Raw genomic sequence first — 16964 nt, 5'->3', positions numbered from 1 at the left:
TTCACTGCCTAAGCAACAAGCGCTCTGGGTACGACTTATCTCCTATAGATCTGACGGGATTGTTTACGGCGTTGATTCTGAACAAGCCGTTCAACATCTCTCGTTATATTTTCAACAATCTGAAGGAGAACTCTCAGAGGCCACTTCCGTCCGATAAGCAGCGAACTAACACCAAGTTTTGGTTATATCCTCGCTTTCTGCAAATGTTGATAGACAATCAGATTCCTGATCTTGCTAAAGCCGAGGCAGATGTATTTCCAGTGAATCCTATGAACGAGCGCACACTTCTAATTGTCAAGTCTATGGGGGTTTACACGGGAACGCATCCAGATAGGAAAATGATTGGTCATCTTGATGCTCCTGAGTATGAGCCTCCACAGAACAACAGATGGCGACGTGAAGGAAGTGTGTCTGACGATGAAGAACCAAGATTGATTGCTATGGCTGATGAGCAACTCACATCTAAGCATGGAATCAAAGCCACTAGAAGATCTGCTGGCAGTTCTGGTGCAGCAGCTAGTGCTAAGGTTGATGTGAATGTGACTGCTGAAGTGGCTCAGGACATGCCTGTTGATCCTGATGTTCCAGTTGTTTCTGGTGGTGATGTTGGTGCTGGTCAGTCGAGTGTTGCTGCGACTGACAAGGGAAAGGGCAAAGTGGATCAGCCGAGAACACTTGTTGATGATAGCAGTTCATCTTCTGAAGATGAAGCAGGTGGTTCTGGTGATGATGATGGTGATTCTTCGCCTGATGATGATAATCCTACTCCTCCGGGGTTGTGGAAATACAAGGATAGTCGTGGGAATACCAGGTTTGAAAGAATTAAGAAGACAGGTGGTACTGGAGACTCCGATAAAGATGATGAAGATTATACGCTCACATCTCCAGGCTTTATTAGGAAAAGGAAGGCTCAACGACAGGGTGGTCGTGGATCAAAGAAATCTACTGCTGACACTTCTGTTCCAGTGTCAGTTCAGCCTTCATCTGATCCTGAGCAGCAGCTTCCTCCAATTGGTGATCAGTTAACTGCTTCTGAGACAATTGATCTTATGTCTTCTCCACAGAGGTCTTCGGGAGCTCATCAGGTGTCTGTTGATCAACAGCCACCTGAAACTCCCACCACAGGTACACAACCTCGACCTACCCTTGTTATAACTGGTCCTTCAGGTGGTTCGGGTCAGGCAGGTCAATCTGGTTCATCGAGACCTGAGCCCTCTAGGCCATCTCTGGCAGAAACCTTGTCGGGTTTCTCTGAAGCTGATAAGGTACAGTTCTTGATTGAACAAATCAGTGAACTGGGTGATATAGTTGGCCGTCATACACGAACGATTGAAGAACATCGTGTACAACGAGTGAAGGATGCAGAGGCTCACAATCAGCTGTGTTCTATTGTAAATGCTCAAAGTATGAAGATCAAAGAACAAGCTGAAGAAATTGATAGATTAAAGAAGGCTAACTTGGCAAGAGATAGAGAGGTGGAGATCATGAAAAGACACAGTACTAATCTGGAAAGTTCAGCAAAATTGTTAAGGGAAACAGTTAACAGTCGTGATGAAAGACTGAAGAAAGCATTCCAACCTATGCATGAAAACTTTGGTAGGGTTCATAAACAAGTTGGGATATTATGGAGAGAGAGGTGCAACGCTCAAGGGATAGTACTCCCAAGACGTCAAGATGATCAGGATGATGATTCTGCTAATCCTGATCAAACAGCAGCCTCAGGCTCCGGTGCAGCTGCATCCGGTGCTGCAGGCGGGTCTAGCACTGCTCAAGATACTCCATCTGCTCCTACAGTCTCTACAGGGCCAACTGAACAGACCGAAACATTGGAAGTGTCTGTAGATCCTTCTCAGATCAGTCTAGATCCAGAAAACTTTACTGAAGATCCTCCTGAATCGTCAAGTGCTCAAAGGTTTCATCCTATCACGGGTGAAGCACTGGAAGAGGGAGAGTTTGTATCTGAGATGACAGATGAACAATTATCAAGGTTGTTTGAGTTGAATGATGTTGCTGAAGGTGTGATTGATGCTACTCCTCTAGTACAGGATCAGACTGATTTCTCTACAATTGATGAAATCTTCATCGGTTCTGATCCTGAACGTCCTGTGTATGTTCGAGAGGATGATGCTGAAATGAATGTTCTTGATGATAACTTCATTGCTGAGAAGACAGCCGAGTTTGAAAATCTGTCTTCTGATTCCCCTACTGCTCAAGAAAGCCGTGAAAGAACTATTAATGAATGGCGAGCGGATTTCCTTGCTAGGAATCCTCCTCCGCTTGCCCCATTGGAACAGGCTAACTACATGTTGTTGGAGAAAAATCAGGCAAGAGGTCGAATCATCAGCTGGATGTTTGTGAAAGATCTGCATTGTATGGTTGTGAAGAGAGAATCTGGTCTTCAATACTTCGAGACTCTCCTGAGTATTCTCACACTTCCATATTATGATGTGGCAGTGTTGGCGCAGCTTAATGTTATCAATCGAGCTAAGGAATATATGGTGGATTTATTCGCAAAGAAAATCAGGCTTGAAAGGCGTTTGGGTTGGAAGGATCCTCTATACAAACCTCAATTTCCAAGATACGAGCAGATCAAGTTCACTCTTGATCCAGATACTAACACTGCTCGTTATCGTCTGGTATATGATCCTCCTAGGGTGATGAAGAAGATTCCTCTGTTGAAGATGAAAACCGACTTTCTTGGTAATTTCCGCTGCTGGGTTTATGATGCAGACACTGGTGAAGCTGTGATCTTGTTCAGAGACAATGCAGAGAACTTCAGGATAATCGATCCGATGTGGATTACAAACATGTCCAGATCGGATATCATTGTGTTGAAGGATCATGAAATCAATTACATAGTTCAAGATCGTGATCAAGCCATGAAGTTTCAAAGGATGGCTCGCTACTGCTTCAACTTGTTGATCAATGCAGGAAGTGCATGGTCGGCGCATCATGTAGCCGTGGAAAGGGCGTTAGAGACTTAAGACTTGAAGACGAAGACAAAGCTACAGCCAAGGGGGAGTTTGTTGGTGCACTTTGTGTCTGTACTTTGTCTATATTTTGTAATGTATAAAACGATGTCTTTTGTCGGTTGTGTTTACGTCCTTTATGTGTGTTTATGTATTGTAATGTGTTGTTTGACCAAGTCAACCATCCTCCTGGTTTGACTTGGCCAAACTTCAACACTTAGTATTTGAAAGATAGAGTGTCACGAAGGATGTCTTCGAAGGATGATGTTTATCCTTCGAAGACTTCGAAAGATGTCTTTCGGAGGATCTTTATGGACCTCGAAGGATACACTATCCTTCGAGGTATGTCTAGATCCTTCGAGATCTTTCGATAGGTTTTCTGGTCGACAGATGATCCTTCGACCAGGACATCTATCCTTCGTGCATGGGAATCTGTTTTGGGTATATATATCCATGAAGGGTTTCACTTTCACATAGTTCTGATAAGTTTCTGTCCAAAGTGTGTGTTCTTGATAGAGAGCTTTTGTGTGTGAAACCCAGGTCTTTGTTAGAGTGTATTTTCAGTTTGGTCAAGGTCTGTAACCGTGTCCACTGAAATACAAGAGAAAACTTTGATACTTGCTTGTCTACTCTTTCTCTTGTTCACTTTGCTTACATATAAACTCCGGTTTGCTTGCTAGCTTGGATTCCGCACTTGCTAGTGGGTTAAACATAACAAGGAATAGGTTAAACCTCAACCTCCGAGGGACCTACACTGCCTACATGGCAGGGACCACACCACTTTTGAGCATACATGGCGACCACATCAGCAAAGCAATCCAGAAGCTTCTAGAAGCTTCTGGAAGATCTGCAGGTGGCACCAAAGATGCTCTACCAGACAAAAAGGACAACACGTGTCACCACTCGCAGAACGCCACATAGGCATGCGGCAAAACAGGGGCAGAGCTGACAACACCGGTACAAGGTTTCCAGCATCGGCAAATGTAAGAATGCCATGTGTATCACTACACCTGCCGTGACAGAGCAGACCAAGAGGATATTCCCCTTGGTCGGACAGCTGGCACGCGCCCACAGCTGGCACAGCTGCTCCTCCCTTCTTCACCCTCCGGCTATAAATAGGACCCTTCATCATTCAGGTTCAGGATCTTTACTCTCTTTACTCACTCTATACACACACTGTTTAATTCTCTCAGAACAGTACTTATTCTCACGCCGGAGCCTGGTTAAGAGGGAAAACCCCCATCTCCCCCTCTTAACGAGACTAACGGTGTTACTGTTTTGCAGGATTCGGGCTATTATCACGAGTAAGGAAAGAGGTTGAACCCACAGAAGAAATAACCCCACAGATTGACCTCGGTGTTAACCTGTGTTTCATCATTGGCGCCATCCGCTTTTTTGCAAAACCAATCGCATCTCTTTTCTGTTCAAGAAACACTCCAAAAAATGACCAAACAAACCCCTTCACACCATGTAGATGGAGAAGTTTCTTCCTTTGAACTCGTTTCGGACACAGCACACGTCCAAAGGGGTCAAAGGATCGAAATCATCCAGGAAGGGCAGACAAACAACGATTTTCCTAGCATTTTTGGAAGTGCGTCCAGGGTCGCTAGCCAAACCACAACTGGACCCATTTTCCAAGCCCCCACTAGGATAATCACTCAAACCACAAACGGAGCCACTTTCCAACCTCCACCAGGAGTAGTCCAGCAAACACCCCAACCAGTGCAGACACCAAGCCATGGAGCTGGCCGCTCAGCTCCATCGGAACAAGCACAGCTAAATTTCTTTGCACTCTTAGGGCTACCCGAAGGAAAAACTTTGGCTTCCTGGTACACCGAACAGATGGCATCTATAAACCTTGTTTATACACAACTGAGCGCACAACAAGCCCTACTCCAAGCACAGGCTAACCAGTCAGCATTCGCTACCCCACCGCAACGATCTCTGAGCACACACACGACTCAGCAGGTCAATGCGTGGACTTTACGCCCAGAAAAAGGACCTACAACAAACATCAGAAAGCCTAGCGCGCACGACACGCGCGACACCTACGGCGAAACAGAAAGCAATTATGTGCAGCACTCCAACTTACAACGAAGGCCGATTTAAAGCCGCCTGGGCGCGCGCAATATGAACAATGAGTGGGAAGACGAAGAGGAAGACCCAACATATAAAGAAAGCACAGTGTTCAGCAGACTACACCCAGAACACGCGTCGTACAAGCCTGTTAAGCGCGCAGGGTACAACCCAAAGGCAGAACATGATTATACCTTAAGCTATCGTCCAGACGACATGGCTGAAGATTTAAAATTCATCAGGGAGATTGCCACAGCTGCTATAGACAAGACAAAGTTGCCACACAACGTGGGCAAATACAATGGCCTGACAGACCCAGATGACCACCTCCAAGTTTTTAAAGGCGCAGGAGCAACAGGTGGGTGGAACCTACCAACTTGGTGTCATCTTTTCGCACAAACATTTGTGGGCGCAGCGCGCGTCTGGTTCAACAGCTTGCTAGCAGGAAAAATTAAATCATGGGTCAACTTCAGAGAGAAGTTCCTTGCGCACTTCTCTCAACAGCGAAGACACACCAGAGATCCGGCCGATTGTCTGAACATATGGCGTCGAGACCACGAAAGTGTGGAAGATTTTATCACAAGATATAACAAGGAATGTCTGGAGATCGGAGACGTAGGTGAAAAAATGATGCGCGCGCACTTCATGAGAGAGCAGTCAAGTGCGATGATCTAATCAAGCGTGTGAAAGGAAGAGACGGAGGACCCAAAGACTGGGAAACCTTCATTGAGGCAGCCAAAACAATAGCCCAAACAGATAAACAGTTGACCGGTGATGACCACCGTCAACGCGCGCATACCTCTAATGACCGACACGGCAAAAAAAGCAGAGGCCAGCCATGGAAGACTTCCAGTCACAGAGAAAGAAGCCCACCAAGAGAAGATGCGCGCCACACAATCAATCAAATAGCCCACCAAAAAGAAGCAAAAAGAGAAAACAGGGAGAAACAGTGGACACCACTGACAAAGACCCCTTCTGAGGTCTTAGCCACTGAAAATCACCAGTTCAAACCACCCCTGCAGATGCGCAACAAAAGGGGCCAAGATCCCAATCTCTTCTGCGAATTCCACAAAGACACGGGTCACCTCACCGATGATTGTTTCAGTCTAAAGCAAGAAATTGAAAGGGCCCTGAGAGATGGAAAACTCACTCACTTGATAAAAGGCGGAAAGCGCGACTACCGCCAAATTCAAAGACGAGAAGAAGGGCTAGATAACAAAAAACTCAGGAAGTTAGAAACCCACATGGTTCAAGGAGGTCCACGAAGGCCAAGGAAAAACTACAACAAGCGCACACAAGACGATTCATGGCGCGAGAGGCAAGTTATTTTTCCAGTTGTTAGAGGGGGCCCGAGGGAAAAGCGACCAATAGTCATTCCAGGTGTGATTGGTCACTACCAGACAGACTACATTTTCATCGATCCGGGAAGCACCGCGGACATCATATACGAACAATGTTTCAATCAATTTGACCAGGAGGACAAGGCGCGCTTGGAACCAGTTGATTACCCGCTAACTGGTTTCTGCAACGAAGCCGTCTTTCCCCTGGGACAGATATCATTCCCGGTGTTACTCTCAGATGGAAGAAATTCAAGAACAGAAGAGGTCACATTCATGGTGTTACCAGCACACTCAAGACATGACATCCTCCTAGGAAGAGAATCCCAAGGAGACTTCAGTATGATATGCTCTGCACCTCATTCAGCCGTTGGATTCCCAACAGAAACAGGCATAGCATTAATATACGCAAGCAAAGAAGTTTTAGCAATAGATGAGGTCAGGCCTACAAAAGCAAGCAAACAAGCACCGCGTGCGGAGGCAGAAAAATGGGTACTGAACAGCGCATACCCAGAACAGACTATCACCTTGGGACCTGCAATGTCCGACTTAACGCGCGCGGCGCTCAAGAAGTTGTTACACGAAAATATGGACGTGTTCGCCTGGACACCAGCAGATATGGTGGGTGTTCCACAGCACATAGCAGAACATCGGTTAAATGTCTCAGAAGAAGCAAAGCCAGTAGTACACGCCAAGCGCCACCTGGGCGACACAAAACACGATGCCATGAAGGAGCAAGTAATAGAGCTTTTAAACGCAGGTATCATTAGAGAAGTCAGATATCAAACATGGGTGGCAAGCCCAGTGATGGTAAAGAAACCAAATGGAAGCTGGAGAATGTGCGTAGATTACAAAGATCTAAACAAGGCATGCCCACGTGACTGTTACGCCTTGCCAGACATAGACGAAAAGATCGACTCTCTAGCAACATTCAGGTGGAAGTGCTTCCTCGACTGTTACAAGGGGTATCACCAGGTCCAAATGGCTGTTCAAGATGAAGACAAAACAGCATTTCGCACACCAACAGGGCTGTACTGTTACACCAAGATGCCTTTCGGCTTAAAGAATGCGGGCGCGACCTATCAGAGATTGATGAACGAGACATTTAGTGATGCCATCGGCAAGTACATCGAGGTGTATATGGACGATTTGGTGATTATGAGCAAGGAAGAAAGTATGATGCTGGGGAACATCCAAAAAACTTTCAACACGCTGCGCAGCGTAAGTATTAAGCTAAATCCAGCAAAATGCTCATTTGGCATGGAGGAAGGAAAGTTCTTAGGGTTCATTGTCACAAAAGATGGCTTCAAGGTAAATCCAGAAAAAGTCCAAGCAATTGAAAGGATGCCTTCCCCATCAAACATCAAAGAAATGCAAAAATTAGCAGGACGTTTAGCCGCGCTCAATCGTTTCCTAGCTAATCACGCCGCAAAGTCCTTTCCGTTCATCAAAACATTGCGCAATTGTATGAAGAAAAGCCAGTTTCAATGGACTCCTGAAGCAGAGAGTGCATTCCACGAGATGAAGGATTGCCTCATCAAGCTGCCAACACTAACCGCACCAAACAAAGGAGAACCCTTGGTACTATATCTATCAGCTTCTGATAGGGCAGTTGGGGCAGTGTTACTTGTCGATCGTCAAGGTATCCAAACACCAGTCTATTATGTGTCACGAACCTTGACCGACCCAGAGACTTGGTATGCCATCATGGAGAAACTAGTCCTCGCACTGATCCATGCTTCAAGACGGCTGTGCAGGTACTTTGCCAACCACGTTATCCATGTGTTAACAAATTACAACATCGGCAACATCCTCGCAAGGCCAGGAATCTTAGGAAGACTAGCTAAATGGGCGATTGAGCTGGGAGGTCACAATGTGGTTTTCAGACCACGACCATCAATCAAAGGCCAAGTCTTGGCAGACTTTATGACGGAAGTTCCAGATGACAAGGATCGAGAATGTAAAGCGATGGAAAAAGCTGAGAAAAAGCAAGCAGAAGAACCATGGTTGTTATACACAGACGGCGCGTCTAACGAAGATGGAGCAGGTGCAGGGCTTAGGCTAGTATGCCCCGACAAACATGAATTCACATACGCCATACGCCTGGATTTTAAAAGTACGAACAACGAAGCCGAATATGAAGCTTTCCTGGCTGGCTTAAGGTTGGCGATCAAAATGGGGGTCCGACACATCGAAGCGCATGTGGACTCCATGCTAGTAGCGGGGCAAATCAACAGCCAATACGAAGCCAAGGGGGATGTAATGGCACTCTATCTCAGCCAAGCAAAAACGTTGCTACAAACCTTCTACTCCTACAAGGTGCACCACATAAACAGAAGCGAGAACAAGCCAGTGGACGCGCTGAGTAAACTCGCATCAACAAGTTTTCAACACCTAGCAAAAGATGTGCGCATAGAGGTTTTGAGCAACCCATCCGTTCCACTCAGAGAAGTAAGCGTCATCCAGACAGGGACAACGTCTTGGATGACTCCGATAATCATGTACCTTCAGTCAGGGATACTTCCCGAGAACAAAGCTGAGGCGCGGAAGATCCAGTACAAAGCCGAACATTATCAGATGGCCGATGGAATACTATACCGAAAGTCATACCTCGGTCCATTATTGAGATGCGTTGACGCCGAAGACGCAAACTATTTGATTAGAGAGGTGCATGAAGGAATTTGTGGCATACATGCCGGGCCTCGAATGGTGGTGGCAAAAGTGATGAACGCCGGGTACTACTGGCTCGGGATGCATTTAGACGCTGTGAAAGAATTGAGGAAGTGCAGTGGATGCCAGAGACATGCGCCTAAGACCATGCGCCCCAAAAATGAACTAGTACCAGTCACAACCGCATGGCCCTTTCAACAATGGGGCATAGACATGGTAGGTCCTTTCCCGTAAGCACCAGGGGCGGTCAAATTCATAATAGTCGCAGTCGACTATTTCACCAAGTGGGTAGAGGCGAAAGCACTTGCATCAACCACATCAACAGTCGTCAAGCGATTCATATGGGAACAAATCATATGCCGTTTTGGCCTACCTCTCAGAATCATCACCGATAACGGAACGAACTTCGCAGCAGACGACCTCGAACGATGGTTCAAAGAATTACACATCGAACACATCTTCTCTTCGGTTGCGCACCCGCAGGGAACGGTCAAGTAGAGGCAGTCAACAAAAGCATCGTCGATGGTATCAAGGCAAGGCTAGGCGAGAAAAGAAGAGGGTGGGTAGACGAACTGCCCAACATATTGTGGGCCCATAGGACAATGCCAAAGACAAGCAACGGTGAGACACCGTTCAGCTTAGTCTATGGGTCTGAAGCAGTCATACCAGCAGAAATCGGACTGCCATCTCCACGAATGCTCTCCATGAACTTAATCAACAATGAAGAAGAAAGGAGAATTGATCTGGACCTCCTAGAAGAAAGGAGAGAGATGGCAGCAATCAATGAGGCCAAGTACAAAACGAAGCTGGAAAAATATTACAACTCCAGAGTCCGAGTCTACACTTTCAATCCGGGAGACTACGTCCTAAGAGACAATGAGGCTTCCACCGCAGAAAAGCCCGGAAAACTGGCCCCCAAATGGGAAGGCCCATATGTCATCGATGCAGTACTCGGCAAGGGAGCTTACAAACTGTGCACCATCAACGACAAAGAGGTTCCACGAACCTGGAACGCTCAGCAACTTAGAAAGTGCTACATGTAAAACAACTATGTAATCGCAAAGGCCGAATTGCCAACACATTTACTATAATACAAGAAGTGTTTGGCTACTTTTATTTCATGCAAATTTCTTGTCACAACTGCATTTATTACTTTGGGCGTACACGAAAACATCAATGGCTCGACCATAGGAAACGTTGTAGACCTCCAAGGCTCGTCACAACCAAGTGCACAGCCGGGTCGAAAACACAACCAAAGCCTACAAAACGCCAAAACAAAACTTCGTGCCCACATAAATGTGACAAATGGCAAATAACCGGAAATTCTGTACAGTCTAATCACTATTCTTAGTATATAATCTCATGCAATTAGCGTAATTTAATTACGTAATTGTGTCGTATATTAGACGACAGTGTTAGGACAAGAAAATAATGATATAACATATGTTGGTTTTCGTAGTATTGCGAAACCAAATAAACAATGTCCTAAAAGTGTTGGTAAAAAGTGTTGTGCGCACTATTCACGGTTACACTATTCATGCCAGCAAAACCGTGAAAACAGAACGAAACAAGGAAAAACGACACACGGCTAACATAACTGAGTCCGTTTATATAAGAAAACACTAATACGAAAACATATCTTACAAAGATCCAAGACTTTCCGGTATAACGCCCTAATCGCTAAATCGTCCGTTTCACTAAAAATAAGACAATTTTAACTCGTCCAAAATAATAATTTAGCATTTCTGGGACTCCGGAAATGTGACAAATGATGACAAACATATGGAAACAATATGAGGATATTAATGGGGTGTCCGAAACATAAGCTTTCGATGCTGCGTTGCAACCCCCACAACTTGTTCGTTTCTGCACCGACAAGCTAATAAACGACATTTCCGACATCGAAAACAACCAAATGAAAGCTTTGGTGAACTAGTTAAGCTTATTTTGAGATTCCAAATCCCTTTATACATCTCTTGGTTGCGGATTTACAACTTACGGAAAAACTTCGTCGGTAGGAATTAAAAGTGCTTTTATAGAACCGACGACCAAACGGAAGTCGTTTAAGATATCAAAATATAATTTCTACTAGTTTAGTGAATTTGTTAATAATAATTAACATTTTGAATCACTAATTACCTCCTAATGGTGAAAGATTACCCCTAATCACCATACTTAGCCTAATTACCAAAATATCTATATGTTTAAGACATTTTTATAAAAATGTTACACTTTACCCCCCATATGTGGGCCGTAAATAAGGGGTCCCACACCCCTTAATTACTTGCTAAATATCTAGATATTTTTGGTTAAGTTGCAAGTGGATGAAATGGGTAAATTATTAGAAAACTTACACATTAAGTTACTAACCATTTTATCATCACTTTATATTTTTTTTATAAACACAAAGTCTCTCATCATCTTCATCTTTTCATCAAGAACACCCACTATAAACCCATTTTATTTTATCATCTCTCATCATCTTCATCTTTTCATCAAGAACACCCACTATAAACCCATTTTATTTTATCACCTCCTTCATGATCAAGATGGATTTCTATGGAACATAAGAAGATCTAAAGCACTTACAAGAAAAATGACACACTTTCATCCACTCAAGAACCTTCAATCATCAAGATCTTCATCTTCTTAGCTCTTAATCATCACCTAGATCATCCCTAGCCTAGTGCTAGAAGTGAGCTTCTAAATCTCTTATTTTCATACTTATTTATGTTATGATTGTTAATATAACTAAAGATAACAAAATAATCATACATAATAAACATGAAAATACAAAGAAGCAAAAATAATAATCATGATATATTTATGTTTGTTTATGTTGTGATCTAAGACTTGTTATTTGTATATTTGATCTTGTTATGATGATTATGATATGTATAACTTGTTAGATGATGTTTTAAAAATATGATCTAACAAGTATACTTGAATATGTTAAAGGGTTTCTTTTGGTTAAAAAGATAAATGGATGATCATAATTTTTGGTGTAGTTAATTTATTTAAGGTTTTTATTTAAAAACAAGACTTTTACAAGATTATAAAAAGTAACATACAACATGATATTTTTATAAAAGTTGTTAAAACTAGAAGTAAACTTGGTTTTTTTGAACTAGTTAGCATATGTTATGATCATGTTCAAAACCCTACATGATTTAGAGATCATCTTGATAAGTTTATGTAATAAAAATCTCATATGTTTTAGTTAAGATGTTACGAGTAAATTGATGTTAAGATGTTATGAGTAAATTGATGGTGATTTTGAAAAGAAAATGATATGTTTATTAAACATGGCTAAATGATTAATACAAAGGTTATATGGCCAATTTTTCTTAAAAACTTTATGTTATAAGAACCAACATTTTTAGTTAAATCTTTACAAGATTAAAAAGATTTAAAGAATGTTTTTTTTATAAAAACAAAGTTAGTCATAAATATATATTTTGAGAAAATATATATTTGATCAATTTAACAACTTAAGTGCTATGTGATACTTGATGTATTAGTTATATATATCAAAGATAGGAACTTGTTTACAATGGTAATAATGAACTCATGATACATAATAATCAAAGTGTTACAAGATTTCATATAGATACGCCTTAAAAACGAGTTACGGACGATCCGAATAATCGGATACAAATTATGGTCAAATCGGACGACGGACGAACCTATGAACATATCGCCATTCCGGGGACTTACTACGACGTTTAGGCGATCTTTCGACGCGGACACAAAAATTACGTTACCAATAACAAAATTCGGACATTTTGAAACTTATAAAAACTATTATGTTTTTATTAACTAAAAAGTATACTTAGTGATTTTTATAAAAATGTTTTTATAAAAATGAAAGACTTATACTTTCAAATGGGCTATTTTATACAAAAGGGCTTACACTTCTTAATGGGCTATTTTATACAAATGGGCTTACACTTCTTAATGGGCTTATCTTCATAATGGGCTTAACATAAACTCGTGGGCTAAGCCCAATACCTAACATATGGGCCAAGGCCCAATAACATTAAGCCCAACACTATTTAGGCCCAACACTATTTGGGCCCAATAACATGAATTCTTGGGCTAAGCCCAATGACATAAATTGTAAAAAAAAAAAAAATACAAGTATACAATTGATTCATACTAAGCACGAAATCAAGAGGACTAGATCCGACTATATGACATACAAGATACACGATTACTTACCTATATATATATTTGGATATATATATATATACTAGGTTATATACCCGTGAGCTTCACGGGTTATGAGTTGTTTTATAAAAATTTATGTTTATAAAAGAATTTTATATATATGATTTCTTATAATTGGATAACCTCTTCATACTAACATGTCAACTGTATGAAATGATCCCAATTCCATAACCCTAATCAAAACCAATATCAAAAACTGAATCAATCTTAGGGCAGTCACCTCTAAAGACTAAACATATATATTCTTACAACATTCTATATGTCATCAAAGTGATTTAGTGAGAAATAATGTAACTGTAGCACAATAATGTTGGTGTAATGATTTTATTAGACTTTGATGCTAAGTTTGAAATGCTTTTCAATGGAGCAATCATGATACTAATCACCCGAGTAAACTACTCCCGCAAACACAGACAAAGCTGGTCCGACCCGACAACCCATCAACATTTCAGAAGAAACCCACCGCCCAAAGGTCCAATGTGATAAAACTCCTGCTCAACCAAAGAGCATTTTTGCTCCAGGTAAGACTTGATCCCATGACCTCCACTTTGGAAGATCACGGGATATGAATACACGATAAGGTTATCGGCGAAAACATCTATAGAGCAAATTAATTCCGCTGAATAATAAAACGTTAAAGAATCAAGGGTTCGTACAAATTTATTGTTCTATATGATATTAAACTCAAACTGATTGCATGCAACCTCAAAAACCAATCATGTTTTAATGAAAAAACACAACACCAATGATCTAATTTCAACATATATTAATTAAGTCTATTGAAACCTGAAGACACGAGGAATTAAAGGAACATACCTGTGAGCTAATGATCGACTTGAAAGATATAAATTCACAAGAGAATTTAGAGTGGACCAGGAAGCCAAATTGTTTTATTAATGCATAAAACCATTTAGATCATGTTAAACTTATTATTGAGATAATATATAACTCTGTAATCGTATGAGAGATGCTAATTTTTTCAAAAAAACATTGGTGTTTCAGGTCAATACGATCTGACCAATTTCAACTTGTACTGATTATTACCTTAATTCTGATGAACGACTTCTCGTCATTGGTTGGTGTGGTGGCATCCATCTACAATTGTAATTGTAAATATATACATTTAGCAAAACATACTATAAAAACTAATTAAAAATGATATAAAAATCAATTTCATTTTTACCTTGTTATAGGAGCAAATCATTTGCTTGACACCAAGGGTGAAAGCAAGAAGAGCATGCTCACGGGTCTGTCCATCTTTTGAATACCAGCATCAAAACCACCAGTGGTGGAATCGATGATAAGAATAGCACAATCAGACTGTTAGGTACTAGTAATCATGTTCTTGATAAAGTCACGATGTCCGGGAGCATCAATAACTGTGCAGTAGTACTTGGTGGGCTCGACCTTTCACAAAGCGATATCGATGGTGATACCTCTTTCACGCTCAGCCTTAAGCTTGTCAAGCACCAAGGAGTATTTGAAAGACCTCTTGTTCATCTCAGCAGCTTCTTTCGATCACACGCTTGTCGATACCACCGAGCTTCTAGATCAAGTAGCCGGTTGTTGTGGACTTGCCGGAGTTGACATGTCCAATGCCAACAATACTGAGATGAATCTTTTCCTTACCCATCCTGAAATTTAAAATGAACTGTTAATATATTACATATCTGAAAGTACAATATATTACAGTATTACTCAAACATCACATGGCACACAACTTGAAATATGAAACTAACTGTCAGAATATTACAGATCTAAAAACACAGTATATTATATTATACTCTTATACAATTAGCAACTTAGGTTGCCTTTCCTACACCTTCGCATCGCTTCATTGAAACGCACCGCTACATTCAAAACATGCACCTTTTTGTTCTAAATTTAATAGGCACAATTCATTCAAAATTTAACAACTATCAATTGTTAACCAAACCGATGCGATTCATCAAATAAAACAAACCGACAGAAACGTTAAAATGAATATATACAAACACAACCGACACGAGTATTAAAACAAATCTACACCGCTTCATTCCCTAACCGTCATCCAAAACTAAACCGCCATAAAACCGGTTCAAGTACTTCGTCGGTTCTAATGGTTCTAATAACGGTTCACAAAAAAACTATTCAATGTGTTACTCCACGGGTCGCAACCCTTCATCGGAATAAAGTCAATCTCAACGGTTGCGTCGTGTCGTTTTTTGATTCAGCGCTCCACCGAAATTAAGGTCGCAACTTTTCCGACAAGTATAAATTCCGGGTGACAGGTTTGAGCAATTTTGATTGGTCTTTTTACAATTCGGTTCAGGTTCAAACCGGTCCCAAATCTACTATTTCTATCCGGCTCAAACTGGCTCTTCTCCGTATCAATTCCAAACCGATTCCGATTCACCTTGAAACTTCGGGCTCAGTTCACGAACCGGTTCGAATGTGCACCTCTACCGTCTAATATTTACCATAACAAAGTTCCAATTGGAAACCCTATGTGTCTGATTCATTATTTTATACTAATTGTAATTTATACTAATACTAATTACACAGCTTAATCACATTCTACAAAAAAAAAAGCTAATTAAAATTACCAACAAACTACTGATTAAAAAGCCGTAACCTTACATCACATAAACCTAATCAAAATCAAAATCAAACAATATACAAAAATCTATTAACACAGCAAGCAAACAATCAAACATAATAAAATCACAAAATACCTTACAGACTACACCGACAATGGTAGTGTCGGTTTTAAGATAGCCCGAAGGTTTTAACCCTTTCTTCGTTCATTAGAACCATCGCATTTCTCTCTCTCTCTCTTTCTCGTTCTCTCCCTTTTAGATTCCCTCTCTATCTCTCAGCTACTTTCTTTGCAGACATTTTGAAATTCAAAATTTGAATGGGATTGTGAGTCTAGTAATGTGGGGAGGAAGTAAAATATAAAGGGAGAAGCAACAACATTGATTAGGGCTTCAATTTTCAGAGAAGTAAACAATGGGAAAGAGGAGATGAAGCAAGAAACCATAAAAGTGATCTCACCGTTTGCTTGTTTGAAGAAATTGATGGATTCAAAATTTGAATCTTTTGGAAGCCAATTGACCGCTAATTTTACTTCATCTAGACTCAATCAAGCTGGCAAGAATGCTGCTTAGCTTTGACCTTTCTTGTTTAGGATATATGCATCCCTGGGTTGACACCTAGGATGAAGATAAAGTTGGGGGCTTGTATGATTGACAGCTAGGATCAAGAAGTTTTGCTTTATTATAGTAGAGATATATATAACAGTTAAACAATAAATAAATCTAATACAAAGTTCAACGAACAATAAAGACATACAAGTCTTACACATATTTAAGACACAAGACTTGTACTCAAGTTATTTACAAAGACCGAAGTGTCTAACAAATATAACAACAATTGTAGGTCGCAACATTGTTCAGGACCACCGCACGTGAAATCATATTTACTTCTACTCACTGACGCGATACTGTGAGTTCATGTCCCCTTTTCATTTTAAATGCTTTTCAAGCTTTACAACTATCGGGGAAAATACATGTACAATAAGTATGATAAGTCAAGGAATGAAACACCTAAGATCATGTGCGAAATTAGGGCCATAACTAAAGCACCATTAATCCAGTTTGGACCAAGGAACAAAGGGTTAGATCTAATGGGTTTTGGCGAG

General features: G+C 41.2%; 1 pseudogene; it reads right to left on the bottom strand.

Annotated features, from left to right (window-relative positions):
• Positions 1–14238: 14238 nt before the first annotated feature.
• On the bottom strand, positions 14239–16288 carry LOC110936401 (annotated as a pseudogene).
• Positions 16289–16964: the final 676 nt, after the last annotated feature.

This window comes from Helianthus annuus, chromosome 1, assembly GCF_002127325.2.
Source record: "Helianthus annuus cultivar XRQ/B chromosome 1, HanXRQr2.0-SUNRISE, whole genome shotgun sequence".
In the NCBI taxonomy this organism is placed as follows: Eukaryota; Viridiplantae; Streptophyta; class Magnoliopsida; order Asterales; family Asteraceae; genus Helianthus; species Helianthus annuus.
This window is presented reverse-complemented; position numbering and strand designations above follow the sequence as displayed.